This window comes from Protopterus annectens, chromosome 8.part0, assembly GCF_019279795.1.
Source record: "Protopterus annectens isolate FY-2018-M chromosome 8.part0, PAN1.0, whole genome shotgun sequence".
In the NCBI taxonomy this organism is placed as follows: Eukaryota; Metazoa; Chordata; order Ceratodontiformes; family Protopteridae; genus Protopterus; species Protopterus annectens.
In genome coordinates this window covers 773170801-773198734 of record NC_056741.1, presented here as the reverse complement: position 1 = coordinate 773198734, position 27934 = coordinate 773170801, and positions in this window count along the sequence as shown.

Here is a 27934-nt window from a genome sequence, read left to right as displayed (position 1 = left end):
AACATCATTGGTAGTATACATTTTTGTTTCACATTTCTACTAGCATTCTCTTCAGTATTAGTAGTACAGTACTTATGACATCTCCCCCATAGATGAAACAGATTAACACATTCATTTGTGGTTATTATTTAGAGAAGGTGGTACATGCCTTACTGCAATTTTTAGACATAGAAACAGACAATTCATGTTGCAGTACCAATTGTTTATTATTTCAAGGTATAGCTCTTTTAAATCAGTCTAGTGGTAAAATTCTAATATTGTCAATTTGCTGTCAGGTTCTAGGCACAGTTTTAAAATATGCTTTAAATTACGCATCTGTGTCATTAGTAGTTTGTCAGCATTAAAATTCCAGTTGTAAAAATGTATTGCTTGATCATCCAAGGTTATATCTGTGCTGGTCAATAGTCACTTTCAAAGTTTGCCATAGTCCATGCAGTTGGTTCTTTTATGCCCATATACATTTTCAGTGTCTTACCTACCAGGTGGGGTGACAAGAGTTTTGTCCAGTTTGTTCATGCCAAGTTTGGTGTGGTGACATACAGTAAGTCTTTCTTGACTGGACTGTAACAAAAGAATAGAAGAAGAAAAAATCCAGTAACAGAATTGCCTCAAGGAAATGATAACAAAAGTCCTGCATGGAATTAGCAGTCCCAAATGTAAAGCACCTGTTTGCCTCAACTGAGGAATTATTGAAGGCACCACGTTCATAATATATAGGTAATCTACAGAACAGCTCAAAAATATTTACCCACTTGGTTTTGCAATTCAAAATAAAAACAAAACAGTACATTTGATTTATTTCTACAAACTATTTACTGTCCACACAGCCCCATCAGGATTCAGACTCACTTTTAGAAGCTCCAGGCTGTGGCCTCAACCAGGCCATGATTTCAGCTGTATATTCCTGGTAATTCCTCCAAGTATGCTTCACAAGTTAGCCTCAATTGATTGGGCTGTCATAGTCCATACCTCTGGGGTCTTTTGGTTGAAATCTTGTTCACCCTTCTGAATCTCCACATCAAGGACACACTTCCTAAGCTGCTGCTGCAGTCTAACTTTTTGTATGGCATTCATTAGAAAACATTGCATTCTTAAGTTCTTAATGCAGTAGTTATGTGGGGTCTTCTCATTCTGTAGGCACATTTAAAGGCATATTTTTTTTCAGGCCAATATGTAACAACTCCTAAACAAAAAAAATGGTGTAAATTGACCCACAATACATGAGAGGTGTCAATTTCATTCCAGGTAATTTTTTGTGCCAAAAATGACACAGACGTTTAAAAAGGTTGAACTAAGTAGAAAAACACCTTTGTATCCAAAGAAATATTTTGCTTAGTCTCATACAGTCTGTCCTTATCTGTCTAGTAGAAAGAGACAGCGTGTCCTTTTTGGACCTCAGTGATGCCAACCTCCACATCACAAATTGTTGAGGATACCTGTCGGCTTCTATATTTCAGAGTTGGAGCCAGCCACTTTCAGTTCAATACTTTGCTGTTTGAGCTCACTTCAACCCCCAAGGTATTTAGCAATTTAATTTCAGTAGTTGCAGCTCAGCTGATATGGCAAGGAGCCAGAGAGTTCCCATACAAGAATGACTGACTCCTTGCTGCCCTCGTTATGCAACATCTAGTATCAGTTAAGGAGTATTTGATCATATTGTTCCATTCTTTAGAAATAATGGTGAATCTGAGAAACACACAGTCACAACCTACATAGCTGTTTGTGTTCATAGACTGTAGTTTGGAAACAAAATCATGCAGAGCAAGATTTCCCATTGACAGAATTCAATCTGTCAAAGTTAAAGTCTCATTTCCTTTCAACATTTGCAATGTCCTCAGTATATTTTTGTCTCTGGGGACTGGATATCATGGCAATAGCCCTCCCCATGATCACTTATGATAACTACCACATGATAGTTCTTAAGCAGACACATCAGTTTCAGTTTTTTCAGAATGTAGAACTTCTTCATCTGTTGTGCATTTATTGGCTTTGCGTGCATTTGTTATTGTGGTGGATGGATCCAAACAGTTTCTCCCTAAGCATTCCTTTCTTCCTATCCCCTTCCTTGATGACAGTCACCAAAGATGCATCAGCCATGGGGTGGGAGCATTTCACTTTTATGAATTGCTCAATGTGTCTGGACATCATTAGAATGATCCATTGGGGAGAGTCAGCGTTTGTGAAAATATTACTTTATAAAGAATCTCTTTTTATTTTGAAGTTTGATATTTTGTCCCTCTGGGTCTGAATAATGAATGAAACTGGAAGGTTTTAATTTGATTTACTTTAATTGATTTTTATTGATTTATTGTATAATTATTTGATTGGCTAGTACTTTATCTACTTGATATATATATATATATATATATATATATATATATATATATATATATATATATAGTTTCACTTCAGTATCTCAAAATACTGAAACAACAAAGTTTAAATGGCCGAGCTCAGAAAGCCGATGTTTCAGTATTCTAAAACACTGAAGCTGCGCAAAAAAATCTTTAAATTTAGGGGGGCAAGCACCCTGCACCCACCCTCACTTAAATATCATGTCCCTGTGATTGCACAATAGTGAGTACATGGCAAATCTCCCTTTCTGCACTTCCGCATATGGGGCGGAATGAGAGATTTCCCTTTCCTTCACTGTAGCGCAATCTTGGAGTTGGTATATTTAAGTAGGGGGGTGTGGTGGGTGCTGGGGGGGCTTGCCCCCCTGCATAAATTTTGTATGTAGTGTTTTTTTTTTTATGTTACACTTCAGTATTTCGGAATACTGAAACATCGGCTTTCTGGTTTCGGCAATTTCAGTTTCGGTGTTTCAGTATTTCAAGACACTGAAGTAAAACTATATATATATATATATATATATATATATATATATATATATATATATATATGGATCTAGGACTATTTACCGAATGCCCAAAACACCGGAACTAAAACCGCCGAACACACTTTAGCGAAAGTGCATTTCACCGAAAAAGCACCTTCACTAAAGTGTGCAAAAATGTAAATAAAACTAACAAAAAAAAAATACAAAGAACTCACGTTTACGCAGGGGGGCAAGCCCCCCTGCACTCCCCACACACCTCTTACTTTTATATTCTCACTCTGAGATCACACTACAGTGGGATAAAGGGAATATTCCCTTATCCCCACTGTGCTACAATCTCAACAATATCCATTTCCCCATGTTTTTCTCTTTTTCTAGCACACTTTCACGAAAGTGCTTTTTTGGTGAAAAGCACTTTTGCAAAAGTGTGCTCGGCTGTTTCACTTTCAGTGAAACAGTCGTTTGGCAGACAGTATGGATCCCATATATATATATATATATATATATATATATATATATATATATATATATATATATATCTTCTTATTGTTTTTTTTTATACTCCTTGAAGGCTTCGTCTAACACAGGTGCCAAAGTATTAATAAAGTACTTTGTTTTGCTTTCATTGCCTTGTGGTTCTTTGCAAACTGGGCTAGGCTTGTAAAGACTCCAGGGCCATTAGCCTAGAACACACATATGAACCTATGAATAAAGGTCCTTTGACAGGAGAGGAGAAAAAGAAATAAGTGGATTATGAACAAAAAAGGAAACTATATATGACTGAAACAAATTGTCAATACTGTTTAAATGTGGGGGAATATATAAGTGGGAAAGGATGTTTGGTAAATAAAATGTAAGATGCACACTAAAAGATATTTTAACATGATTGAAATCAGTAAGTACCAGTGAGAAACATGATTGAAATCAGTAAGTACCAGTGAGAAAATAACTATATTATATGCTGTCTGGTTAAAGTCATATTTGTTAACAGACGTCCGAATGTGAGATTCTCAGTCTGCAGACTGACCTACTCTGGCTCAAGTGTTAGTGGAATAAAACTTGTCTTCCTTGCCAGGCTGTGATTGACTGCAGTAGGGCGGAGTCAATTTATCAAACAATGTAACCTTTTGAAAATAGCTACAACATTTGAAATATCTAATGGAATTAAAAGAGACAGGTTAAAATTTGCACCAGTTGCAAGAATGAACAACCTGCAGAAATGAATAATAAAAAAGTAATAAATATATTAAATGAAAGAATGGAAATATCAAGGTTTGGCTATCCAAGAACACAGGAGTAGAGAGACAACTTCAAAAACAAGATATTTAATTTACTAGGTGCAGGCAAGTAAAACAAATTAGTGATATGTTTCCTCCAGCCCAAAGGAGTAAATCAGTGTTTGAGTCTGATTAGAAAAGACTTGAAGATGTTTTACAATGCCATTTTTTACAGAGTGTTAGCTCTGTTGCCTTGAGAAAAATATGCATATAGTTAATATGTTGTTTATTTTTGGTGGGTAGGGAGGGAATTGCATGTTTTTCTAGTGAAAATAATAGCTCTTGTTCAGTTAAGATAATATTACACAAAATATATAAAGTGATATAAAAACAATAGAAAAATATTATGAAGGGCCAGTTTGTAATAGAAAGACAAAGAATATAAGTAAGTAAAATAAAACATAAGCTTTACTGTGTTACATTTGACTTATTAGTATCAACTATTAATTTATTGGTAGATAGGAAAAAACAGAACAAGATACTGACATATTTACAAAGTAATGAATATGTAATCATGTCACAAGAAATGCACCAGAATGCAATATTGAATAATAATCACAACAGGTACCTAGAAAGTGTTCAAAAGTAAGGGATTTACACAAGCAAGAAAGAAAAAAAAAGTAGAGCACAACAGGGTGATGAGCAGTTGAAAAGATATAGAGTGGCTGTGGAAGATTACTTAGAAGATATAATTGAACAGAGCAATGGTTTTGAAACAATTTTAACAGTAATCCTAGAGCAGCAAAATTGTTAGCTAAACATCTGAGGCAAAAAAAGATGTATAGATGATAACTAAAATCAGGAACTATCAGAATGTTAAGGTAGGGTAGAAGTGAATTCAGGAAAATTCTGAATGTTGTGGCAAATTATTATAGCACACCACATATGCCAAATAAGAAGGCAGAGAGCAACACACCAAAGTAGAAAGACAGGTATTACGTTCACAAATAAAATAAATTTAAAGAAGCATTGAGAAATGAGAAAAAAGGGAAACCACCTGGAAGTTATGGAATTCTGATAGAAGTGTGGAAAAAGGAGGCGCATGAGATGATAAAAGACTTGTTAGTTCTTTTTAACGTTATTTTTTTTTCCTTGGGCAGGGATGTGCTTTTGACTTGGAAAGAAGCAGTACTGTTAGTTATACCAAAGGAGAGGAAAGAGCCTTTTGAAATAGGGTCATACAGGCCCATTCTGATTCTGAATCATGACTGCAATGTGTTTTTGATGATTTTATCAAAAAATGTCAAAGATATTGCTGAGAATAATATAGTTGGATCAGTGTGTGTTCATAGAACATAGACAAACATTTGACATTTAGTAGAAATGTTAAGATTTAAAATGGCGCCCTGGACAATAATATGCAAATGTTAATAGGTTTAGATACTGTAAAAAAAAAAGTTTGACAGAGTGAGTTGGTAATTTAAGAGATCTTTTGAGGCATTTGGGTTTCTCCAAATATGGACATATACTTAATATTCACAGAGAAGCTCAAGCTGGGGTGAAGTGTGATGGTGAGCAATATAAGATGTTTAGTCTTACAAGGGTTGGCAGAGGTGTACAGCTTCACTACTCATTGCTTTGTATGTAGTGTCACTAGTCAGAGACATGGGACAATGGGATATAAATAGAGAAATACTAATAAAAAAACAGCAGTTTTTGAAGATGGCATAATGCTATATGTTACCCATCCAGAACATATGAAAACTATATTTGATAAACTGAAATATTTTACTAGTACAGAAGGACATAGAGTAAATGAAGCAAAAAACAAAAACTATAGTAAAAACTATATACCCGCGGTGGTGGTGCTGTGGTAGCATTGTCGCCTCATAGTAAGACGCTGTCCGTTTCGATTCTCAGCTAGAGCGTCTTCTGCGTGGAGACATGCATGAATGGGCGTACCTTTGTTAAAGGTTGTGCATCAGGGCTGGTAACTCAGCACGTAAAAATCAACTACCAATCATTAGCGGACCGGAGTTCCGCTGTGGCGACCCCTAACCGGGAAAAGTCAAAAGACACAAACAAACAAACAAATAGTAAAAACTATGCCCCAACACATGACTTAGTATAGAGTTTCCCCTTTTTGCAAGGTTGTGACAAGCTGTGATACTTGGGGATTTGATTGAAATGGGATGTTGTGCAAGTAGCTAAAGAAATGTGGGAAGAAATGACTCAAAAGATTATTAGTAAGATAAGACTATGAAAACTATTTATAGATGCCAGCAATATAAGATACAAGTGATTATGTACATCCCACTAATTCTTTATGTACATCAGCCTTATATTTATCAACTGAGAGAAAAGATATGCAAAAATATGAAAAAGAAAATTAAGGAGTTTTTTGGGATAACTAAAGAGTAAAGGTGCAATCAGAAGATTAATAGTAATACTGACAAAGGAACAGGGTGGTTTGGGACATCAGGATTTGGAAGCACACTGTATGGCTATGCAGCTTAGATTAATATACTTGATTCCAGGACTTGGAATATATGCCTAGATGGAAGGATATACTAGGCATAGTGTCTGACAAAGCAATAGCCAAATGGGTGTTGGGGTAGATTTAGGCAAGGAATATAAAGAGCATTATATACAGCCTTATATACATAAACTATTAAATAAGTCTTTAAAAGAATTTAGACCTTGGAAAAAATACAACAATGCCATCATACTATAGTACCTACAGTAATAAGAAAGACACAAAAAACATGTGTAATGAGCATTTGGAAAAGAAAGAACAAAGAACTTTGATTTGGGGAGCAGATAATGAGGAGATGATGTGATAAAATGGAGCAATGCTAGACAGACCTTGTAGTTACTGAACTGATATTAACTTGCATTTGCAAGTTTAATGTTAGAACGAAAGGAAGATATGCAGAGAATGGATAATAAATTTGTTAAACCACTAATAGTAGATTATATAACTGAGGCCAGAAGGGAAAAGGCAGACTGGAAAACAATAATATATATATTCCAGTATTATAGAAGACAATACAGTATTAAATTAGAAATAGCATGGAGTGAACAAATGAGTAACTATGTTACAGATGATCAATGGAGGGAAATGTATCTTAGAGCAAAACACCAAGGCTAATCCACCACAGGGAGGAGGTATCACGATCAGCAACGTAGCAAAAGATAATTACGAAAATAATGATTAAAACTTCTTTATTCCAAAAGTAAAACATCTAAATGATAAGCGCTTTCAGCCTAAGCCTTCCTCAGATCATATTGTAAATCGTCACTGTTACATTTAAATTTAGATAAATAAATTTTGATACATAGAAAATAAACCAATCCTTAAACAGGTAAAAACATTCTCTTCTGATTTGTGCTCAAAATAATATCTAATCATCCAATCATAATCTATTCCTAATGGGTCCTTATTTGGGTTCATTCATCAGTAAACATTGAGTAGATGTCAACAGCTAACAAACTGTGAGAATTAAGGCATCATATAATTAAAATTTTTTTTAAAACATCCTTCTATTCATAAAGAATATAAAACATACACTTTACCATCAGATAACAATAATCTTGTATCGGAGTTTAAAACAACTTAATAAGTCTATCACTTGCCAATGAACAATATTGACATGTTGCTTAAGGACATTAAAAAACACAATGTCATTAAACCAATATTTTTAATGAATAGAAATTAATTTGCTCAGTATCTAAATTTATAAAGATCTTTTAATGATAATTATACAAAAGAATATATGTGATGTATAATGTTAGTAACTGGGAACGTGTTAATATGGTTTGTTTTCTTTTATATAACTGCATGTTTGCTTATGTCTTAAATGATAAATCGATGAGGGTATTAAAAAAACAATGTCTCCACAGCTCATTACTGGGACAGTGCCTTTTTCAGATATACTTCTCTGAACTTAAAACTGATGTCTGCACCCTTTAGCTGACTACTTTTGCTGACGATTGCATAGAGCCATCATCAACTCCTCTCTGAACACCCATGTTCTACATCAGGGACTGACATGTACAAGCAAATTGTGCCATGTTCCTGGTCTCAAGTTAAATGCCAAAAAGGGTAGTATTCCATTGCTTAGTAGACAGGAGCATTCTTGCTCCTACCTCAGTAATAGTGCACCCCTCAAAATGGATGCGGTTATCATAGACCTGGCCACATTTGTTGATAACATTCTCTCTTTGACTACCATGTAATCCAATCATTAGGATTTCATTCTACTTAGCCCAACTGATTATCAAAGATTCTTTTTCCCGGTCCAAGGATAGCAAAGTCTAATGCATTCAGAAAACCAAAAGCCCATTTATGACATGTTTTTGAAGACAATGGAGCAAATAAAAGGGTGGCTGTGAGTATGGAGTTGATTTTACCCATGTAATACTTTGTCAGTGAATGTCAATGTGGTATCTCCAGGATTAGAATAAGAAGGAAACAAGAACATGAATACAGCTTTTTATGAAATGCCAGACTGGATTCTCAAAAGAAAAACAAAAAATATGAAGCTCTGAAATTGCTTTCCCTGATTCAACCACTATCAAGAAAATAGACATGAGGCAAGAACTTTAAACTGCTGAAACTGCAGGTTCAAAAGCTGCCGCTTCCAACATTCCTAGGTCTGGGTCTTGCAGCCTAGGCTTCATTAAGAAGCTGTCTCTAGGGAATGCTTTATATATTATCATTGAGGCTAATGAATCTGAATCATTTTTAAACAACTTTATTAAATTAACACTTAAGACACAGATATATTAATCGAAAAGAAAACAAACAATATTAAGATTTTTTTTTTGATTTGCAATAGTTATACATTATATATGCTGTCATTCAGTCCAATATTACATAAATTGTTTGGTTCCTGCCTTCCCTTAAACCTCTCTCCTTCTTCAAAACATTATTCTGCGTGTACTGTTCCCACAAATTCCATTTAGTTTTATGTAATTTGCTTCTTCTCTTTTCTAAATATTCTTCTTCAGGTTATTTTATCTCTTTTACAATAATTTAGTACTTCAAATACAGTTTATTTGAATTTGACTTCCATTTTCTAGTAGCTGTTTTTTTTTTTTTTTTGGCAAACAGAATTAAACTTAATAAGGCCTTACTATGGCTAGACAATTCAGATTCTGTGTCCCAGCTCAAAAGAATCATTAGTTACATCTATTTGCTCCCCAAATATTTCTGGCAGAGTATTCTAATGATTTTTTAAAATCTGTCAACTCGTTACACTAAAAAAAAACATATACCCAGTTACCCCCTTCTTCCCCATCACACTTCCAACATTTGCTATCTTCCTATAGAATATTTCTTTGAAGTCTGCTTGGGTTATAAAAAATATCTATGCAAACACTCCCAAGCAAAAATCATAAACTTCTGGACTTTGTTGCATACTTGAGAGCCATACATATGTCCTTCCATTGTTCCCTTGTAAATTGCTTTTCCAGTCTCTTTTCTCAGTCTTTGCTATTTTTATCTACTTCTCGTTTGATTTCCATTCCTGCTTGACGCCAATATGTTTCTGCTAAATTAAGCAGAGAAGTCATCTTAGATTTATTCTCCTCATGTTTTAAAACTTTCACTACATTTGGGTCTTGTGAGGTCAGCAGATATGTGTGGAATCCCACAATTGCAGATCCATACATGTAATCATTTTCAAGGAGGCCCATCCCTCCTTCAGAACAGGGAATATATAATCTTGGTATGCACTGATTTTTATAAATCATTTGGTGAGCATGAATCATTGTTCTTGTTGTCCTATCTAATCTATCCAACACTTTTGGGGCCAGTGCATCACTCTAAAACTGTTAGGACAGGAAGAGCAAATTGGTTTATATCTGGGATTTTGTTCCTAGATGTCAATGCTGTTTTCAGAATTAATTTAAGTCTTCTAAAGTATTGCTTACTAAGTTTTATTCACATTTGTTCATGTTTTATTGTTGATCCTTCATCATTTCCCAAATATTTATACACTCCCTCTTGTTCAAGTTCTTTTATATCACATTCTTGTCCTTGTTTGTGTAAGTAGACAGATGTTCAAGTAGATCAGTGTTGTAGCAACCACACTCTTCCTTCATCCTTCTCCTTTTGCAGTTTGCTTTTTTGCCAGGGTGTGGATATATGTACTTCCTTTTCCTTAGCACAGTTCTACCCATCAAGGCTCTTGCCTTCCCGTTCTGAGGCAGGAAAGCTCATAGGTTTTAGACCCCTAGCCACTGTATTTTTCTTACTGACCTTGAGATGTGCAGTGCCTAGGGCTCATGGAAGGTGCCCTAAAGTTTTGGAAGCTGGTCATTCTGGCCCTTGCCAGAATGTCCCATATAGCTTAGGTTAATGCTACAGTGATCTATTCAAACATCTATTGTTATGGAAAGTTTTCTTACATAACTGTGCTTTCATTCTTAGCTTTGGAAGATATGATTTTGCTTCTAAGCTCTTAGAGAATCATTTTGAGATGTGAGATTTCAGATTGTTCCTTACAGAATGGAGTGTGTGTGTGTGTATATATACATATATATATATATATATATATATATATATATATATATATATATATATATATATATATATATATATATATATATATATATATATATATATATATATATATATGCGCACACACACACACACACACACACACACACACATATACATATACATACATATACACATTGGAGTAAGTCACTTACTCCAAGTGCAAGTCTTTTGGAAATAGGCACCAATGTAAGCTTGTTTATAGATGGGCCTTGTACAAAGAACAAGTCTTTTAGAATCAGGGCAAACTTACATCAGAGTAAGTCACTTACACTGAGACCAGGTCTTTTAGAGTCTGGCCCGTGATCTTTGATGAGTTGAGTTGTGTTTGTTTTCAAGCTGTTAGTCCTAGTATTGTTAGATTCATGGGCTTATAGTTACATACTAGGCTATTGATCTGTTAGAATATTTAGCAGTCTAGCCATGCATTCACATTGAGTTTCTAGGCTTAGTAGTTGAGTATCAAGACTCCTGTATTTTTCAGAAGTCATCTATAATCCTAGGTGAAATAATCCTATAGTATTGACCTCAGTTGGGATTCCCTTATTCAGCCACTCAGTTTTCTCAGTTTTTCTCATTACCTTCCCCTTTGTGAAAAGCCCTTGTCACATTGCCTTCTAAGAGCAGAATGCCTCAAAACCTGACATTTGACTATTCTAATTAAATGTAAAGATTATGCTTTTTATTCCCCACTAAACTTAATCTCCTTCCAAATATTTTAATTAAAAAACTCTACCTTTGAAAAATATAAACATATAATGTATACTACTCTGTAAATAATTTATCTATATTTTATCTCCCCTTTCTCAGTTAGCACAGCGAGACAACATTCCTGCCCCTACAAATCAGTCCTTCATATCCATTTCAGTCAAGCACCCTTTTAAGCAACTGGTATAAGGAAAGGAAGAAAAAAATTAAAGTCAAGTAAATAACAACATCCAATTTTACTAACATTCTTATTTATTATTGACTATCATAGACACTTCAAAATGTATCTGATTGTTCAATTCTATTTTAATGTCCAGAGTTTGAGAGTCCATCCTAACCATTTTGCTGTTAAGCTCGGTCTATTTCCTTAATCAACTGATGCAGATTTTTCTTTGTCATCGTGGCTATGGCTCTCTTTTCTTGCATTTGTTTTGTGGAAGGCCGGAAAGGTTTCTCTGGACGACTTACTGTTGAGACACTTAAACTGCATATTACCTTGTTATTTTCTTCTACTTGGTCTTTTTTCTTAATGTCTTCTTGCATCTTTATCAGCTGCCCTGATACTTGTTCAAGGTCCAAATAGGTTGTCATTCCCAGGGGATAAAACCCCTTACAGAAGCTTGAATCTCAACTTCATTTCCTTAGAATTTTTAATGGAGGAACTGAACAAATTTCTTTTCACTGTTATCTGTCCTAAGAAGTCATTGTCTGCAAAGACTCTTGACTTTCCAACCTTTAAACTTATTATATTCTTCCATAGCGTGGAAATATTTCTTCTTTAAGTCTGTATGTCTAAAATTTGATTAGAATGGGTCTAGACTGCTTTATACTGAACACGGTGTATTTATTCTGTCAGCCCTTTCAAGCTTTATTTCTTGAAGAGGAAGCACAGTTGTTCAACACTGGATTGCAGTTGCAGTAGCCTAAGCTATTTGAGTTATATCCTGCCAAGGATATGATCAACTGGCCAGATTTTCAAAGCTTAAGGGCACTCTAACTGTCAGAAGTTAGAGTAGAGCTCCATATAAAAGGCTGCTATAGCACCAAAAACTTCAGAGCTTTCTTGTCATTTAAGTGCGTTCTAACTGCAAGCTTCATTTAGGTGATGGTTGGCTAATATTCCTTCAAGGCTGGGAAGAAAAGTTCCCCTTTCAGGGAAAAAAACTTTCACTAAATTAGTTTTCTGAAGAAAAAAAATTGCTTTTCTGTAAAAACCTATCTGCCTTTATCTAAGAAATGTTATTTTCTGGACTGTCTTTATGTGTAAATGTAAGATTTTTCAGTTCAGAATTAATTTGTGAAAAAAATGTGTAAATGCTTTTTGACTGTTTTTTCTCTATTGCTATGCAGAATAATTGTGTTTGGAGTAGAATTTTGTTGTTTTTTGGACTTCCTTTAAAACTTTTACCTTTAAACTTAATTTGGATAGTAACTTGAATTTTAATTCTCCCCAGCAACTCTCTGTCATTTGCCTTGTTAGTACTCTTTTTGTCATAGCAATAGAGCAGATATTAGTCTCCTTGGTTCTTACTTCCCTGTCTACAAGAAGTACATTTCTTAGCAGTCTTGGGTTCAGTTGACTCCATTACCAGGTCATTCTCTGATGGGTGATTCTGCCAAATGGGGCTTTTTGAACTGCACATCTTTTTCTCTTGGATCCCTTTGGTTTAGCACCTGCACACATACTCTGCAGCTGTTTGTTAGCCCTTAATGGGCAAAGCAGAACCACTCTTGTTGGTCTTGGGGAAAGCAGCAGATAAAGATTTACCAATTAGTCCAGTTATATGCTTATTCCCAGTGAGGTATGTGATTTTTCCAATGTTGTCTCTTAAACAGAAAAGACTTACTGGGGTTACTAAAGGGATTTCTTCTAGCCTTAAATATTGCTAAATCTATTTCCCCGCTAATTGTTCCTAAGAAAATAAATCAGAACAGCAGACACTGAAAGGGGATTGCTGTTCTTCAGTATTTCTCCTTAAGTCAAAGATTCTGATCCCTAGGAAAAGAGTTTCCTTAGATTTCCCCTCCAGTTTAGTTTTCTTTTCAGAAACTATAGCAAAATGAAAGATTTGTTTCATTGAAAACTGATTCAAATCCCTGTCTCCTGGCAGAAGTTTCGCGATTTGTTACAGCTGGATTTTCCTCAGCTTGAAGCTGTTCCTCCTGTTTTATCAACTATAGAGGATGTTTTCTTAACAACTTCTGTATGTCTGACATACAACCATGTCCCATAAAATCTGTTAGTTTATACATAAGTACTTCAGACAACTGAGTAGTCTTTTTTATCCCACATTGGATCTTGCAGGCATTTCCTTATCAACGCAATCTACTGCTGATTATTTTGGTAAATGCTACCCCTTTTTCCCATTTCTGGATGGGAAAGCATTTGGTAGATTTGGGACTTGAGTTTTTTCTTCTGCTGTTTTATCCTTCAGAAGCCAGAATTGCCAGGCTCATATTAAAAAAAATATTGGCTTCTTTTGAGAACATGAGACAGTTAACTGTTGACCTTCCTTCTTTTGGAGTTAAAACTTCACTGAATTCCTTAATGTGTCTGTTTCACATGTAACCAAACACTCTTTAAAGTGCTATTATGATTCTGCTAATGCTGTATCTAAAGCTGTTGTTTCTATTTTAACTATAAAAAATATTGCCTGGGTATATTCTCAAACATTTTTATAAGAAGTTAAAGCTATTCTGTTTGACTCTTCTAATGCTATACTCCTGAACAATTGTTACTAGAGAGATATTGATTTAAATGCTTTTTCACCATATTTTCACCCTTCTTTGTCAGAAAATGTGTTCTTTTTTATGGGAACTTTTTCAAAAATATTTTTAGCAGCCCTAGAAAGAATCAAAACATGCAATGGTCTGGAGGCACTAAGAAGAAAGGGGGTACCTCCCAGTGCCAGGAACAGATCAGAAAGTCTGACTACTTTGCCCCTCCTAGCCACCCCCCCCCCCCCGCAATCTCTTTAATCTATCCTTCAGTCTTTGCCTTCATCTTCCCCTTTGGCATCATGTTTCCTCAGACAGAAATGTTCTAGGAATATTCCTTAAAGAATCCAGATGGCAGTTGGAATCCTTTCTTCTTTTTACAGTACTTGTTCTCCCCGAGGTCTGAGAAGCAACATTTTTTTTTCAAGAATCTTCTGGTGCTAAAGAAAGAACAGACTTGGAGAACATTCCTAGACCTTCCTTTTTACTTGTGTAGCACCCTTAGTTTCATGGTAAAATTAGATTTAAGATGATTATCCTCAGGTCTGCGGTGGTGGTACTGTGGTAGCATTGTCACCTCGTAATAAGACGCTGTCCAGTTCGATTCTCAGCTAGAGCATCTTCTGCATGGAGACATGCATGAATGGGCATACCTTCGTTGAAGGTTGTGCATCAGGGCTGGTAACTTGGCACATAAAAATCAACTACCAATCATTAGCGGACCGGAGTACCGCTGTGGCGACCCCTAACCGGGAAAAGACGAAAGACACATCCTCAAACTGCATGTTCTTGCTTAAGATTTTATGTCTGTCGACTCTTTGGGCAATCCTTTGCACCAAGGGTATTTACAAAATGTCTAGCCCTAGTAAACGTTTACTGCAGACTACAAAGCATTTATGTCTTTCCATGTTTGAGCAATAGTCTTATTTATAGCATTTTTCCCAAATGCTAGGAATCTTTGACATGTAAAAAGGGGTTCATTTTAAATCTGGCGTTTCAGGTGGACTTTCTAAAATCATCCTTCCTATTTCTTTTATTCTTTCCTTCCTTCCTTTCTTCCCACAGATTAGTTTTTCTGGAAAGCCTTTGAATGCATCCCTATGAAGAGAATCTTCCTTGGGATAGAATAGAACTGTACAGAAAAAAAAAACAACTTCCTGATCTTTCTGCATAAGAATATTTCAATATTCTGAGTTTAAAGGTCTCTGTGATTATCATGATCCTCTGGGCCAGACGTTACATGAAAAAAATCTAGTGGTACATCTGGTCAGTCTGTCCTTTCAATAGCACCTTAAATCCTTTCAAATTCTAGTGTGGGGTTTGCAAGAAGGGGGTTTCAATGGTGGGTGGACCAAGTAGCTCTTGATCCATGTCTTCCCTTCTCCCTTCCACCTCCTTGTCAATCCGTCAGAACTTATGCTTCAGACTTTGTCCCGGGGACTATATATAAAGGGGTGAAAGTCCAAGGCATGTGGAACAAAAAGGGCAGACAAAAACACATACATTTCAAATAGGTATCGGTAGCTATTAATGCTATTTGTGCCTTAAATCATCTCTGGTAACCCAGGACTGCTGCAAGTTAGCACATCTTAGCACCCTTGCAGAGCTGTCATGACTGCCTGGCAAGTAGCACCTCAGCACATTTTATTCTTCAGGCTTCATACAGTCAGTTTGTGCCCGACATTATAGCAGATAAACAGTTCAGGACCAGGACAGACCCTCACCAATAGGAACTACTTATGGGTGTCTCTCAAAAATAGATCCAACTTTGGGGAGCACCTCAAATGGTTCTGTTTGCCTTCTTTCAAAACAGACAGCTAAAATAAATTCTGCTTCAGGATTCTGTGTAAAAGGCCTGGAATGTTTTCTTATTCCCATGGAAGAGAATGTTCTTTTATGCATTTCCACCTTTTCCACTGATACCAAGTGTTCTCCCAAATATAGTGGTGGTGACTCTCTTTTGGCCCAGCCATTAGTGGTTCTCCCTTAATTTGATATGGGCTAAGGGCAGTTATCACAAGACACCCACTTTCTGGATTTGTTCACACAAGACAATGGTTGTTTGCTATACTCCAACCTGAATTTGCTTCAATTGACTGCCTGGGCTATACATTTTGAGATCTATTAAGCAACTTTTTTGTGAAGATGCAGCAGATACTAAAGGAGACAAAATAGAAGCTACCAGAAAATTAAATATGGGTAAGTGGCAAAGATTTTCAGTTTGGTGCCATACTTAGAATTAGGACATTTTAAGGATTATTTTGCATTATACAACGACCCCCCCATTAATATTCCAAAACGTGCATGCTGATTGGTCAGTGTGCACATTGTAAATCAGAGTTACACTAATGGAAAAAGGTCCGGTCGCCCAGACTTTTTCCATTAGTATAAGTCTTTTTTTTACAGCAACGGAGAACGCAAGATCTCCGTTTCTTTTTACACACTGTCTCGCTATATTAAACAAGTTTAACATAGCGAGACAGCTTTAAAAAAAGTAACGGAGATCTTCCTATCTCCGCTGTTTTTAGCAGTGTCTCGCTATGTTAAATGGGTTTAACATAGCGAGACAGCTTTAAAAAAAGCAACGGAGATTCTCCGTTGCTTTTCTTAAAGCTGTATCGCTATGTTAAACTCCATTAACATAGCGAGACACTTTGTAAAAAGCAACGGAGATCTTGCTTTCTCCGTTGCTTTTTTTAAAGCTGTCTTGCTATGTTAAATGGGTTTAACATAGTGAGACAGCTTTAAAAAAAGCAACAGAGATTCTCTGTTGTTTTTTTTAAAGCTGTCTCACTATGTTAAACTCCTTTAACATAACGAGACAGTTTGTAAAAAGCAACGGTGATGTTGCTTTCTCCGTTGCTTCCGCCCACAGCTCTGATGTACTGCGTAAGCATACGCATGCGCAGTACATCAGAACTGCTGCAGAATACTAGACAGCTGCGGAAGGGCAGCAAGGAGGCATTACACAATGTCATTATTTAAGAAAAGTAATTTTTTTTTTTCTTAAATAATGTCATTGTATAATAGCAATAACCACTTCTGGGTGTGGGTAATGCTTGATTTACCCACGGTTGTCTTTGTTTAGCCACTCGGGCTTCGCCCTTGTGACCAAACCACACCAACCGTGGGTAAATCCAGCATTACCCACACCCAGGCATGGGTTATTGCTATATTATTATCCGCTGCCCAGTCTTATGCTTCTATCAAATTTCATCTTTCAGCCATTCATGCTTATCTGCCCTCACATACCCTTTTCCACCCGTTCTCAGCACAGGCATTTTTTGAAAGAGGTTTTACTTTTTTGTCTGCTTAGAAAACTGGTAGCTCCTCATTGGCACCTTTTCTTTGTGTCTAAAAAACTGACACTTTTTGAACCAGCTCACCTGGCTATTCTGAGGTTCTTGATTGGAAAACTTTTAAACTAACACTTGTTCTTTTTCAAGGAGCTCATCATGCTATGTGAGGCTCTTATTTGCAAAATTGTGTTTCTCTTTGCTCTGACTTTGGCAAGAAGAATATTTGAGTTACAAGATCCTGTGGTGAGTCAACCCTACCTCATTTGTTTTTTTTTTCACAGGCACTATGTTCTTTTTTTTTTTTTTTTTTGAGAACAAAGCTTTCTTTTATGCCTCAGTGGTTTCAAGGTTTACCTTCATTCAATTTGTTATTCTGACTGCATTTCTTACAGAGCATTACAACAGGAGAGAAATAATTCTATTTATTTGGATGCCCACAGGCAGCGCAAATACTACTTGGGCATAATAAAATCTTTCAGGAAGGCCAACAACTGTTGATCTGATGTTGTCTTTTTCATCCATTCCCCTATGTATGGGTCATTGGATGTGAGTCAGGTTCGACCTCAGCCACCTCATGCTTTGGATCTGGTGCTCAGGCTCTTCCCCTTACCCATAATCCCTGTGTAAAGAACAAGAATCCTCTGATCTTGTTTGCTGCTACAAGAGAGAGGGATAGGTCTGTGGTTGCTCATGTGTTTTTTGTGTCAAGAGCATAAGTGACTGTTTATTACTCGCTCTCTTCCACTTATTTTTCTTATCCTTTAAATCTAAATCTATCTGTATGTCCACCTATCTATACATACATACATATATATTCTCCTTCTTATTTCAGGTATTTTCCTCCCCTCCTTTTCACCATCTCTTTCACTTCACTTGGGATGCTTCCTAAAAGTAAAGATATTAGAGTATCATCCTTTTTCTGGTTATCTATTTAGATATATTTTTCAAAAAAAATCTCTTCTCTGTGTTCCTTCAGCTGTTTTTCTCTAATATGGCAGTAAAACCTTTGGGTGTTAAAAAAATGGGTACTTTTCCGTTATCGGGGCAACACTGAAAGTGAGGATATTTTTCCCCTCTGCAGCACCTGCCGCTGCCATTGTTGTCATTCATGCCTGAAATTATTAAAGGATGCAAGTGGCAGCATTACGTGTCATTTAGTCAAAGGTAACCCAAATCGTCTAAGAAAAGAAACTGATGTCCTCAAGGTGATGATTTTGTTGCGGGGCTTCATCGGTATTGTGACCGCACAGCCGTTAGCCCAGAAACAGCTTTCTTGAAAACAATTAAAGTTAGTGTACTTTGCACTGCTTCCCCAAGGAAGTGTAACATTTCTGATAGGCCAAACGCCATTCGGAAAAAAAGGCAAGTTAGAATGGTGCACACACTAAACACCGGACATGCTTTGTCTCCAGAGATGGCAGCTAAATGTTGCTGCTTCTGAATAGTTTTTCTCCCTCGCTACATGTTCCGCATTTGCTGAAAAGAAGCTTTTCGACTTGGGCTGTGAGGGTGAATAACACCCTTTTCCCCTTTAACAAGCAGCTTCATTGGAAGAAACAAGAAGTCATCTATACAAGAATTGGGAAGGCTATAGCCCGTAAACAAATTACCTGTCAGGAGGGACATTGCATAGCATATCAAATTATAATCTGTCTTCGGTATACACAGACTTCTTTTTTCCGAAACCCATTTGGGCTATCAGGAATGTTACACTTCCTTAGGGAAGCAGTGCAAAGTACACTGATTTAAGTAGTTTTCAAGAAAGCTGTTTCCGGGCTAATGGATGTGCGGTCCCATTAGCAGTGTTGCCCCGATAACGGAAAAGTACCAAAAAATGTATAGATTGTTTTCTCAAGCTACCAGACTCTGATGTGCATGACTGCTGCACCTGGACATCTCCTGCTCCAGCTGTGAAGCCCTTTGCCAATGGGCCATTACAGAATAAAGGAGAAAACATATTTTGAAGTACTTACTTACAGCTTCCAGAAGGGATAACCCGGATAACTTTCTTTCTGTATCAGGGAAATCCGCTGCTTCTTACTCTGCATCTTCTACCAAGAAGCCAGCCGACAAGCCTAAAAAAAACAAAAAAAAAACAAAGGATAAAGGTAGAGATAAAGATATAGACAAGGATAAACCTAAATCCTCAAGAAAGAGTTCTTGGATCAGACCCTTTCTTCATCTCTGGCTCATAAAACAGTGAAACCCACAGAGCCGATGCTGTTCTTGGATCCAGTAATATTAGGATTCCACACACCACCTAGGTTTTCTCCAGAGCCAAATTCACCTAGAATACAAGACAGACAGATCATGTCACCACTCCAGGTCACTTTCCTCTACTTTGCTAATTAAGTCAGCCAGGTCTGTCAGGAATCTCACTGAAGCAGCCAGGTCTGCCAGGAATCTCACTGAAGCAGACATGGACAAGATGATGAGAAGATTTCCTTAGACCCAGATCCAGTCAGGGGTCCTCCTTGCTCCAACCAGTGTTGGCTCCAGGGGTGAATAGTTTCTCCCTCTCATTCTCTTATGGCTCCATCTCTGATCCAGTCTCATGGATTGGAGTCTTTGGATCTGACTTTTATCTGGGATAGGTCTGCATTGGAACCACAAGTGTTTTCTTCTTTGACTGTGTTGAGTTCTGTGATGAGATTGGCTCCGATCACATCAGACCCATCCAAATCTTGGAGCTGGATGGTTGGCATCGACTCCAACTCTGCAGGACAGGTTGTGAGGTCTACAGACTCATTCTTCCCTGTGCGAAGCCTTGGTTCTCATCTCTTCAGCTTTGGCATCAGGATGGCATCCTGCATTGAGCCCTCTTCAGGGTTTCAGCTCCTGAGGTGAGACACCCCAGATTGGCATTGAGCTCAGCATTCAAAGCTTTTGAGAGACTGTTGTCTCAACCCAGAGAGAAAATTACCCCTTTGAAATCTGATCCATCCCTCCGCCCTATGGATTCTGCAAGGCCCAGAGCCTAGTCTTCTTGGCTCCACTGGACAGCCAGTGACCAAGTCACATAGAAGAGACCATGTCAGCTTCTAAGTCCTCTCCTTAACAGCCCATGGAGGAGGTTTACAGGAAGCACAAGTGCAAAAGGAGATACCTGGATTATCTTGAGGAGTCCACTACCATTGACACTAACTTTGATGAAAGGGAGGTTCCCCCAGATCCCCCCTTAAGGACATCTCATTTGGAAGAATCCTGGAACCTCTTAGACAGAAATGGGAATGGTCTTACTAGATGACTTACCCAGAAGAATCAGTCTTCCTTGAGGCTTTTGGCTCTAGCCCATCTACCTCTTGGGTAGTTCTACCTGCTGATGAGATGTTTGATATTATCTCTAAGAAGGAGTGGAAGGAGATGGACAGAGCTGAGCCTATTCCAAAGAAAACTGACAAGATCTTTGTTGCTCCTAAAGACAATCCCCATTGGAGCAAGGATCTGGCTGTAGATTCTATGGTGGTGGTGGAAGACACCAATAAGTAACTAGCAGGGGAAAGTTCCTTTTTTCATCCACCAAACTGGGGTCTCATGCACTAGACAGATTTGGGAAGCATGTTTACGCCTTATCTACATTTTCAGTAGCTTTGAATTATTTGGCACATGTCATACATTTCCAGAGAGATTTGACCAATGCAACCTCTAAATCTCTCCTAGGGACCTTGTCTATGGAGCAAGGAAGTCCATCAATTATAGTTGGCCACACTCCAGTCTTTGTCTAATGTTTCTATGTACCTTATCTCCAATGCCATGGAGGGTGCACCTAGAGCAGCTGGCACAGACATATCCCTCAGGAGACATGCCTAAGAGATGCTATGTGATTTTTCATTTCAAAACATCTTTCATCATCTCCCCTTTATGATGGAGCAACACTTTCTGGTCCCAAAGTAAAATGGTCTGGGGCTGCCATAATGTTTAAGGTGTTTACTTCACAGATACAGGGTACAGGGTTTGATTCCCACCTCTGAAGAAAATTGGCTAGGCTTAAAATGGCCCACAAGGACAGTTAGCCTATTACTTACCTATGAACCTATGAACCTAAGAGATAATCTCTAGAAGTAAGAAACATGGTGAATCACTGTCTGCTGTAGGGATCAAATTCTCTACCCCTCAAAGGACCTACTTTAGGAACCAAAAAGGAGGTAAGAGAATTTGGTTTCTCAAATCTATTCACCTGACATGAGTGGGGCCTGTTATACTGGACATCACCCCAGAGGCAGAGGAGGTCTGCAGAATCCAGACTTCAGAAGACTATTCTCTGAGACGTCTTTCCAGTAGTCCTGAATAGTTGCCAAACTGTCCTATTCCGGAGGCAGTTGTGGTGCTCTTATTCCTGCCTCCAACAACTTGGACTTCCACCACTCAAGAGAAATGGGTGCAGAGGATCATTACCAGAGATTGCATCATTCCATTCCACACTCCCACTCTATTCCCAAAAAGACTTCCTGACTTGCATGCTCTCAAAGGGAAGCAGCCTCTTCAGAAATAAAGTAGCTTCTAAACAATTGAATAATTCATGATGTCCCACCAAACTAGAGAGGATCTGGAATTTACTCAAGGTTCTTTTTAGTGCCAAATTAAAATGGGGACCTAAGGCCAATCCTGGCCCTAAGTCACTTGAACAAGTTTGTGAAGCAGACAAAATTCCAGATGGTCATGGTACTATCTTGCCTTCCTCTACAGAAAAAGAATGATTGATGTGCTCAATAGACCTTCAAGATGTGTACTACCACATAATGATGGGCATACACTCCAGGAAGTATCTTTGCTTCTGTCTGGAAGCCAGTCATTTACAATTCAAAACTATGCCTTTCAGTTTCACCACAGCCCCACCGCAGCTGTTTACCAAATGTATGGCAGTAGTAGCAGCTCATCTCTGAATACAGGGATTCTGGGTTTTCCTTTATTTAGACAACTGGCTTATCACTACCCTTACCATGGATCTACTCATTCAAGTCAGAGACTCCTTGCTCCATCTGTGTACAGAACTGGAGATTACAGTGAATCTAACAAAATCCAAGTTTCAGCCAGTTATGTCCTTAGAGTTCACTGGGGGACTTTTGGACACAAATCTCCAAATAACAAAACTCCCCCAGGCAAGGATGACATCACTTCATCAACAGGCTGTAAATGTTTTGTCCCATCAGAAGCCACCAGCAAAGATAATACTTCATCTTCTGGGTTCTATGGCAGCTTCCATCACACATCACACTAATTCCCTTAGCCAAATACTATATATGCATCCTTCAGTGGACTCTGGTAATTCACTGGTTAATCAGAAAACAGCCCATGTCCTTTCAAGTATTCCTTACAAATATTTGCAGGACTCACATACAGTGGTGGCTGGAATCTCCTCATATATTTCTAGGACATCATTTCATTCTGCCCTATCCCCAAGTCAATGTGACCACTGATGCTTCCAGTTTGGGGTGGGGGACATTACTTGGAGAAGAGGTCAGTCAGCACATCAGTGTATTGCAGATGAGAGCATTTCTCCTAGTGTTGCAGGTTTTTCAGGACTCTCTCTCCTTGGATCTAATATCTATCCAGACAGACAACATGTATGTTGTTTGGTACATTACCAAAGAGGGAGGAACCAGATCTTTACCCATTATGTCGAGAGGCCATGAGAGTGTGGCAATGGGCGATATCTTCTCACTGCTTTGCAAGAGTATTGCATATGCTGGGGAAGTCCAATGCTCTAGCGGACAGGTTGAGCAGGTCTATCCTACTCCCTCATGAGTGGCCCTCAATCGAGTAGTCAAGGAGCATATTTTCAGTCATTGGGGCTGACCTTGCTGCAATCTCTTTGCCTCGCCCCATGACATAAAGTGCAGCAAGTTCATTGCTCTAACCCTTTAGGAAGGGAAGTCAACATAGAATGCTCTCACTCACAGTTACCCCCCCCCCCCCGGATTCCTTTATGTCCTTTATGTCCTCCAGTACCACATTCTTATAAAAAGCATTGTCAAAGAAGGTCACAGTTATCCTCATAGCTTCTTACTAGCCCCAGCAAGTGTGGTTTCCATTCCTCTGGTCTCATCTACTACATCCTCCTTGGGTGCTGGGTTTGGATTCAGATCTTCCCTCTCACCCTTTGGGGTCACCTCACTTGGACATTCAGTCCCTCAAGTTGAACACAAGGTTTTTCCAATTCCAATGATAGTTAGACAGTCCAGGTTCTCATCCTTAATTGTGTATATTCTTACTTCTTCCCAGAAATCTTCAACACGTAAGTCTTGCAAAAGCAAATGGAAAAGGTTTTCAATATGGGCAATTAAAAACAATCTTTATCCTTACTCAGCTCCCCTTTCAGTAATTTTAGATTTTCTTGCTCATCTTTTTCAGAATGGAGCAAGGTACTCTATCATCAGGGTACAGTTAGCAGCCATATTGCCATTTCATATTGGAGAAACATTTATACTGTATACCAACTCGGTGATCTAGTTCCTCCATGGAATATTACAATTTTGCTGCAAGCATTAACTGCCCTTCTTTTAAGCCTGCTGCTAAAGTTGACCTAAAGTTTTTATCATGGAAAACATAATTCTTGGTGGCTGTTACTTCCACTAGGAGAATTTATGAACTTCATGCTTTATCTTCAAAACCTCCTTATTTGGTCTTCGACAAATACAGTGTGTGCCTAAAAAACAACCCCTCCTTTCTTCCAAAGCTGGCTTCTAAATCTTCTATTAACTAATTCATAAATCTAAATTTTTTTGAACAAAGGTGAGTATATGTTACACTTCCTAGATGTTCACCAACAGTGTGTTTTTGCTCACATCAGACAAAACCCAACAGGAAATCTGATTAGTTGCTTGTTTCCTTCTCCTCATTAAGTTGGAAAAAGGAGTATCCAAAGTTTTTCTTTCCCATTGGTTGTCTAAGTGCATATTTCATATCTATCAAGAAGGAGGTTTGTCACTGCCTACAATTACAAAATCCCATTCCATCATATCTGTAGCTTCATCTACCTGCTAAAAGGTGCATACTTTCATTCCCCATTACAAATTAGAAATACAATCCATATCAAGAGTTTCCTTTGGTTCAGCTGTGCTCTGGAATATACTTCCAAACAACCACTCAAGTGTTATGTTAGGTGGGGACTCATATGTTGAGAAATGGATGGAAATACAATGTCAGAAATGAAAGTCATGTACTTATAGACCTGTGAAGTCTGTTTCTGTCCTTCCTCAGCCACCTTCCACTTCCATTTGGTTTAATAGCACATGTCATTATCACTATCACTGCTGCATTGCCCTGGCTGACCTAACCTTGGCTCTTTGAGGTAGATTACCAACATTTTATATATACAGTAGATATAAAAAGTTTACACACCCCTGTTAAAATGCCTGATTTTTGTGATATAAAAATGAGACCACAATAAATAATTTTAAAACTTTTCCCACCTTTAATGTGACCTATAACCTGTACAATTCAAATGAAAAAAAAATCTGTTAGGAGAAAAATATAAAAAATAAAAAATGTAATAAGCAAGGTGCATACGTGTGCACACCCTTAAATTAATATTTTGTTGAAGCATCTTTTGATTTAATTACAGCATTCAGTCTTCTTGGGTAGGAGTCCATCAGCATGGCACATCTTGATTTGGAAATATTCGCCCACTTTTCCTTGCAAAAGCTGTCAGATTGTGAGGGCATCTCTTGTGCACAACCCTCATGAGGTCATCCCACAGATTTTCTATTGGATTTAGGTCTGGCCTCTGGCTGGGCCATTCCAAAACTTTAATTTTCTTCTGGTGAAGCCATTCTTTTGTTGATTTGGATGTATGCTTGGGGGTATTGTCGTGTTGAAAGGTGAAATTCCTCTTCGTCTTCAACTTTCTAGCAGACGCCTGAAGGTTTTCGGCCAAAAGTGACTGGTATCTGGAACTGTTCATAATTCCCTCCACTTTGACTAAAGCCCCATTTCCTGCTGAAGAAAAGCAACCCCAAAGCATGATGCTGCCACCACCATGCTTCACCATGGGGATGGTGTTCTTTTAGTGATGCGAAGTGTTGTTTTTGCACCAAACGTACCTTTTGGAATTGTGGCCAAAAAGTTCAATCTTGGTCTCATCAGACCATAACACATTTTCCCACATGCCTTTGGGAGATGATGTATTGTTTTGCAAATTTTAGCTGGGCCTGGATGTTTTTCTGTGTAAGAAAAGGCTTCCATCTTGCAACCCTACCCCATAGCTTGACATATGGAGAATACGGGAGATTGTTGTCATGTGTAGTACACAACTAGTACTTGCAAGAAACTCCTGCAGCTCCTTCAGTGTTGTTGTAGGTCTCTTGGCTTCCTCCCTGACCAGTTTTCATCTTGTCTTTTCATCAGCTTTGGAGAGATGTCCAGTTCTTTGCAGCGTCACTGTTGTCCCATATTTTCTCCACTTTTTGATGACTGTCTTCACTGTGTTCCAAGGTATATGCAATGCTGTGGAAATTTTTTGTACCTTTCTCCTGACTGATAACTTTCAACAATAAGATCCCTTTGATGCTTTGTAAGCTCTCTGTGAACCATGGCTTTTGCTCTAGCAGGCAACTAAGTAAATGTCAGGAAATCCTACTAGGACAGATGAACTTTATTTGGGGTTAATCAGAATCTCTTTATGTGATGACAGGTGTGTACCCTAGAAGACTGAATGCTGTAATTAAATCAAAACATGCTTCAACAAAGTGTTCATTTAAGGGTGTGCACACTTATGCAACTGGCTTATTGTACGTTTTTTAATTTTGTATTCCTCCCCCTAACGAATTTGTTTGCTTTTCAATTGAATTGTACAGGTTATAGGACACATTAAAGGTGGAAAAAGTTTTGAAATGACTTATTGTGGTCTCATTTTTTTATATCACAAAAACCTGGCATTTTAATATGGGTGTGTGCACTTTTTATATCCGCTGTATATAAATATATATATATATATATATATATATATATATATAGAGAGAGAGAGAGAGAGTGAGAGAGAGAGAGAGAGAGATGTTAGGTGGTATCTTTGTTACTTATTGTAGTCTTATTTTACATCTTGCTGGCAAATTCGATCTGAGGTAGATCATTCTATATAGAAGGATTATGGGTTAAGCACCAGATCCAAAGCTTGAAAGTGGCCAAATTTCACCTAACTTGGATCCAAAGGCCCATATATTGAGGAAGGGTGGAAAAAGACAATACAGCTCTATTGTTATGGCAAGTACACAACTTCCATTTTTCTGTGAAACCAGCATCAAATCAGACACTTTGAAATGGTTTTCCCATGCTATTTCATCTGCTATTCTGATCTTAACAAGTCACTTCCAGGCAGGGTAGGAGCTTATTCTATAAGTGTTTTGTGGATGACCTTTTTAACATGGAAAGGAAAAACAGCAGAACTTGATAACTTTGTCAGCTATCTCAACACTAGCACTAACTTTTTGGAATTTGTTGCAAATTCCTCTGAGAGTGTAATGAGATAATTAGATGTTAGGATAGAGAGGGAGGATAATCATATCACTACATCTATACATAAGAAAGATGTGCATGCTAACAAATATACCCATATAGCCAAGCCATTATCCATGCTAATCATGCAGTGTAATGAAAAGTCAGCTGTTACGAGCTAGTAGGCTGAGTACTAATAATGAGTGATGTGAACAACAAATGAATGAAATGATTGCTGATTTTAAGGAAAGAGGCTGTCATGCTGACTGTTTAGAAGAGTTGAAAGTGGAAATTTTGAGTAAAAGGAATGATATGGCTAAACCTTACTTCTCCGATAGGGACTTTAGATAAAAGGGGAGCTAATAAAAAATATGATTATTTATGCTACTCAACAACATACAATAGAAGAACAAACAATGCTAAAAGTATTACTTCTAAGAATTGTGGGTTACTATCCTCTGTACCAGAAATTAGAAATATTATAGGCAATAAACCTATTTTTTCTTATAGGAATTATAGTAGTCTAAAGAGAAGTTTATGTTACAAGGATTTGAAGGTGGATAAAAATAGACTAATAAAAAGAATAGGGACCTTTCCATTACATAATTGCATGTGTTGCCTTGACATTTTCACAGACAATGAATTCATACACCCGCTAACATCATCATCATCATCTTCTTTCGGCTGTTCCCGTTAGGGGTCGCCACAGCAGATCATCTGTTTCCATTTCTTCCTGTCCTCTGCATCATGCTCTTTCACACCAACCACCTGCATGTCCTCTCTCACCACATCCATAAACCTCTTCTTAGGCCTTCCTCTTTTCCTCTTACCTGGCAGCTCCATCCTTAGCATCCTTTTCCCAATATACCCAGCATCCCTCCTCAGCACATGTCCAAACCAACGCAATCTCGCCTCTCTCGCTTTGTCTCCAAACTGTCCAACCTGAGCTGATCCTCTAATATACTGATTCCTAATCCTGTCAATCCTAGTCACACCCAGTCTTTAACTCTGCCACATCCAGCTCTGACTCCTGCCTTTTCGACAATGCTACCGTCTCCAACCCATATAACATAGCTGGTCTCACTACCCTCTTGTAGACCTTCCCTTTCACTCTTATTGGTACCCGTCAGTCACAAATCACTCCTGACACTCTTCTCCA